This window comes from Triticum aestivum, chromosome 5A (genome assembly GCF_018294505.1).
Source record: "Triticum aestivum cultivar Chinese Spring chromosome 5A, IWGSC CS RefSeq v2.1, whole genome shotgun sequence".
Classification (NCBI taxonomy): Eukaryota; Viridiplantae; Streptophyta; class Magnoliopsida; order Poales; family Poaceae; genus Triticum; species Triticum aestivum.
This window is the reverse complement of record NC_057806.1, coordinates 365229712-365235711: the sequence shown is the minus strand read 5'-3', so window position 1 is coordinate 365235711 and position 6000 is coordinate 365229712.

Genomic DNA, 6000 nt, shown 5'->3' with positions numbered 1-6000 from the left:
CTTCAATACGTACAGATGAAAATCCCCTTTGCACTTGGCTTTCTCGCAGCGATGAAGGGAAAAACTGATCCGGCCACGACGGATCGCCTGCTTGCATGCGACGGCACACACAGATTTTAATTTTCTTAGACCTCATAGATTATAAGAGCATGCTTGGATCCAAAGGACTATTTTTAGTCTGACTAAAAATAGTCTCTTTTAGAGGCTAAAGTTTCAAGCACCCCTGACTAAAGAGAGGCTATGACTAGTCTTGAGGCTAGAAAAATTTAGTCATAGGAAACCTACTAAAATATGTATTAGCCCTCTCTCTCCTCATTTAATTCCTCTCCTTTAACACATGCGAGTTCTGAATGGGAGGGTTTGGAGGATAATAAATGCTCAATAACTTGATTTTAGTCTTTTTAGTATTTGGATCCAAGCATGGGTGAGGCTAGCAAGTTTTAGTCCCAGTACTTTTAGTCATGGAACTAAAACGTATCCAAGCACCCTCTAAACTTTGAAGTTGGCGTAGATCTTTTCAACCCGGCTCTTCTTCATCCGAAAAATCATGAACTTCTCGATTCCTGGGAAAGATCCCTCCAAGAACTCAACATTGTCGTGCGAGCTCCACGGTGGGCGCCAACTGTCGTGGAATTGTCACGACCGATGTCTTAGTGTGAGGACTTAGTCGTGAGGCCAACGCATCTATGCGGTAGCTTGAAGGGGTTGATCGGAATCGAGAGACGCAACACAAGACAAGGAGGGGCAGGGCTCCCCAAAGAGGGACAAGAAACAATCTCTAGGGCTAGGCACAAAGGGGGAGCTGGCTTATGCGGTGACTCTCTCATAAGCCGGTTAGGGGAGAAGGCGATGCCTTTGTATCCGATGATGAAGAAAACAGATGATTTTGTTTGGAGCGATGCTGCAAACTCTGCTTTTGAGGATCTGAAGACATAGCTTGCTGAGCCACCGGTCCTTGCTGCTCCAGTTGAGAAAGAGCCGCTGTTGTTATACGTAGCCGCCAACTCACGAGCTGTTAGTGTGGAAATTATGGTGGAGCGCAAGGAGGTTGGCAAGGAACATCCGGTTCAATGGCCGGTTTACTACGTCGGTGAGGTGTTAATTGAATCCAAACAACGATATCCACATTGGCAGAAGCTCGTATATGGGGTGTTCATGGCGAGCCGGAAGCTTAAACATTATTTTCAGGGTCACCCAATCACTGTGGTTAGCTCTGCTCCTTTGGGAGACATCATTCAAAGCAGAGAAGCCACTGGACGAGTCGCCAAGTGGGCCATTGAGCTTGGGTCTCATGGGTTGAAGTATGTACCACGTACTGCGATCAAGTCTCAAGCACTGGTTGATTTTATTAATGACTGGACAGAGATGCAGATGCCGGAAAAGAAACCAGACAACACATATTGGACTATTCATCTTTATGGGTCCAGACAACTGGAAGGCTCGGGGGCTGGAGTTGTTTTAACGTCCCCTCGAGGTGACAAATTTTGTTATGTGTTGCGGCTGATGTTTCCTTGCACTAACAATGCAGCAGAATATGAAGCCTTGCTCCATGGTCTTCGAATGGCCAAAGAGATGAGCCTGAGCCGGGTCCGGTGTCTTGGCGACTCAGATTTAGTGGCTCAGCAAGTATCGGGCAAGTGAATTCCAAAGATCCTCTCATGGCGGCTTATCACCGTGAAGTTGATGTTGTTGCAGGGCATTTTAAAGGTTATTAGGTGGAGCACATTGACCGTAGGAAGAACGAAGCGGCTGATACTTTAAAGCCGGTTGGGATCTCAGCACAAGCCGGTGCCACCTAACACCTTTTTGGATGTTTTGCATAACCCGTCTGTTAAGTTACCCACAGAAGAAGATCTAGCCGTTCCTGACCCGGAGGCACAGTTGGTGGCGGCTCTTCATGTCATCCCAGATTGGACAGTGCCGTTCTTGGCTTACATGACCCGGGGAGAGTTGCCAGCGGATGAAACCCTTGCTCAACAGATAACCCGACAGTCTAAGTCAATGACGATTTCTGATGGAGAACTATACCATTGCAGCGTCTCTGGAGCGTTTCAGCGGTGTGTTCCCCTGAAGAAGGCCAAGAAATACTTCGTGAGATCCATGAAGGCGATTGTGGTCATCACGCCGGGTCAAAATCTCTGGTGGCCAAGGCTTTTCGTCACGGTTTTTACTGGTTGACGGCTCACGCTGATGTAGAGGATCTGGTTAGTAGATGTGATGGATGTCAAAAATTCACACGACGAGCACATGTGCCGGCTCAAGAGCTCCGGATGATTCCAATCACTTGGCCGTTTGCGGTCTGGGGGCTTGACATGGTTGGACCTTTCAAAAGGTCTAAGGATAAAAAGACACATCTTTTAGTGGCAGTTGATAAATTCACAAAGTGGGGTGAGGCAGAGCCGGTGAGTAAGTGTGATGCGGTCATGGCGGTTCAGTTCATGAAAAAGGTGATCTTCCGTTTTGGTTTTCCACACAGCATTATCACTGACAATGGCACTAATCTATCTCAAGGGGCTATGGAGGAGTTTTGTCAACGTGAGCATATTGGGCTTGATGTTTCTTCTGTAGCTCATCCTCAATCCAATGGTCAAGCTGAGAGAGCAAATCAGGAAATTTTAAAAGGTCTCAAACCCTGGCTTATGGTTCCCTTATAGCGAACGCCGGGTTGTTGGGTAGAGGAATTACCCTCGGTGCTGTGGAGTATCAACACCACACCTAACAGGTCTACGGGTTACACACCTTTCTTCATGGTGTATGGAGCAGAAGCAGTGTTTCCTAGTGACATCCGTCATGACTCGCCCCGTGTGGTGGCTTATGTTGAAGCTAATAATGAACAAGCCAGACAGGATGCACTTGACTTGTTAGATGAGGAAAGAGACTTAGCAGCGGCTCGATTAGCAATTTATCAACAGGACCTGCGCCATTATCACAGTCGCCGGGTTAAGTCCAGGGCTTTTCACAAAGGCGACCTGGTGCTCCGGCTCATCCAGGATCTGTCAAATGCACACAAGTTATCCCCACCTTGGGAAGGACCCTTTGTGGTCAGCAAGAACTTAAACAACGGGTCATATTACCTCATTGACGTTCGAGAACACAAAGATTCACGTAAGTCGGAAGAGGAGACCCGCCGGCCGTGGAACATTGCTCAGCTTTGGCCATACTACACCTGAGCCACCGGCTCTCATCATGTACACACTTTAGCATTGTATATACTATGCAGGACCATGGGTCTCTTTTCTTTTCAAAGATTACACATCTTTGTTGTTTCTTATTTTCAAATGACTATTAAGGAGCTGATCATATTTGAATCAAGTTTAAACCTTTTTGATCCGGCTCAGGATCGTATTCGAATCTAGCTGCAACTATCATGGTCACTTGGGGGCTTCCTATTCAAACATAGGTCGTATTCGAACCAAAGAGAACATAGCTGTCGTAACCCTCTTGATCGGCTCAAAGCCAAACTCACTAGGGGCTTCCTAATCGTATCCGAATCACAGCTTAACCCCTTTTGGGTCCGACTTGGATCGTATTCGAATCAGGGTCATTAAAAACCTCTCAAGGTCATTTGGAGGCTTCCTGTTCAAACATAGGTCGTATTCGAACCAAAGATAACATAGTTGTCGGTACCCTCTTGATCGGCGCAATGCCAAAGCCACTGGGGGCTATATGGTCGTATTCGAACCTTAGCTTAACCCCTTTGGTCCGGTTTACTGATCGTGTTCGAATTAGAAACCCCCAACCTTTAATTACAAGGTTAATTTTATTTACCACCTGTTATTTGCCTTCTAGTTTTTTGTTGTCTCAATTTCAATTCAGCATGGTCCCTTTCGCCGGCTGGACTATTTGACAACAAGCCACAAAGGTATGATAATCATGAAGTATTGAGAAGCATTGACTTCTCAAAAAAGATTGGATTATCAACTTCATCATCCGGGTTATTTAAACCGGTGGTCTGGAGATCAAAGGTACAAATATGGCTATTGTTTATGCGCAATTGCCTCTCGTATTAATTAGCGGGTTATTTCAGCCTTGTTTTCTCTTTTTATGTCTGTTTCTGTTTTCTACTATGGTCGAAATATTGGATATAAGCCGGGTGTTCTAACCCGTTTGGTACTAAGCCTCCAAGCCAGTTTTTTCTCTCATCTACAGGAACAGAAGTATTGCAGGGACAACCATAAATATGACGCATATATTGACATCAAGGAAACACAGAATCACACACAAGTGTTTTATGCGCGATGGCATAGGCAAAGCATGCAGTGTTTTCACAGCTAATCTATTACAAGGCTTTTATAAGCCGATGAAGATGGTTATTACTCCTCCCTCGCCAGTTCAACGCCCTCTGCTGGTTGGAAGCTGGGTTTTGACCAATCAAAACCGTTTACGGCGACAAATTCTACTTCTTCGTCAATCAGGCCGGTCGGATCAACTTCCGGAGCAAATGTATTTTCATGAACAAGCGGGATTAAATCTGTCACCTTGTACGAGGGAGTTGCCATCTTCTTATTTTCCACATCAAAACCCGGCTGATACTTGTCGATATTGGTTTCATCTCCAAGAATAGTCGCCCGAGGTCGGACTCCGCGCACGCAAGCCATGAAGTCATCTTGTTCAAAGGGAGATCTGTCTTCCTTTACGATAGGATACCCTCTGGCTACGTCCGCCGGGTCTAGATCTGGCACCCAAGCCTTGGAGCGGCCCAGGGCAGTCAAAGCTCCGGCTCTGGCACAGGAGTGCTTCACTTCTTGGAACCTGGCGGGTAGGATTGATAGCTTCTTTAAGACATCACTGAGCCGGTTGGGTCCTTGATTGGCAGGAGAGATAGCGGCAAGTGCCCGTTGTGCGCCAATATATAATTGCTCCACTAAGGTATACACTGCCTTCAGTTTAATCATAGGGTCTTGGCTCAGATTCTTGCTTCGTGGGCCTGCACATATTTTGTACACAAAGAGTCAGCTGGCGAATTATATTCCAGATCAGTAAAAAGTACACAAGATCAAATACAGATGGCTTACCAAAGATGGCAGCCACCATTTGAGACACCCGGCCCTTTAAACCGGCCAGCTCCGTTGAAACCTCTTCAAGGGCTGCTTCGGCCTTCTCGGCGCATTGTGTCAGAAGCGTTTTTTCTTCCTCCTAGGTTTTCTTCTTTGGCAATGAAGCTGTTTTTTAATTTTTCCATCTCAGAGAGACTTACTTGCAATTTGGAGTTATCAAACTTGATTTCTGCCTCCTGATCCGCCAGCCGGGTCTTCGCATTAGTTAGTTGCGAGCTCAGTTCAGATAAGGCATTCTGCAAAAAACATACACAGATGAGTCAAGATTTCAATTCAGGTTCAACAGTCAAGATTCAAGTCTCAAGTACTTTACAAAACCACTTGACACTTGGGGGCTAATGTATGCCAAAACAATTTCTTATGACTCTACAAACATACTTTAAGTCCCAAGCACTTTACAAAGTAACAACACTTGCCACTTGGGGGCTAATGTATGCTATTCAGCAAGTTTCTCAAGGTTAAGCCGGATTACAAAGTTCTTTGGATACGGTACAAGAAAATTATCAAAATTTAAAGTACCGGCTCATTTATCAAATGAACCGGCCCTTGGGGACTACAGGTGAAGTTTTGTTCTATTTTATTGAACTCAAGAATAGTTTCAAAGATCAAAGTCTTAGCCTATATCATAAAGTCTACAGATCATCCCGGTTCTCTCATAATCTGAAGACTTGGGGGCTGGCAGAATATAAGTAAGCCGTAAGAACATACCCCATATTTCAGCTGCAACTGTTTGACCATTTCGATCTCTGAGTCGCGACTGGAGTGCACATGGCTGAGATAGCCAGATAAAATATCGTTGGTGTTCAGATGGTCATAATGTGAAACATCAAAGCGCACTTTCTGTCTCTCCAATGCCTCTTGTTTCGCCGTGTGACGAGCCAACATGGTGGGATTCCTCGGCTCAACAAAATGGCTCCCTGTGATCAAACATCTTGCACAGACG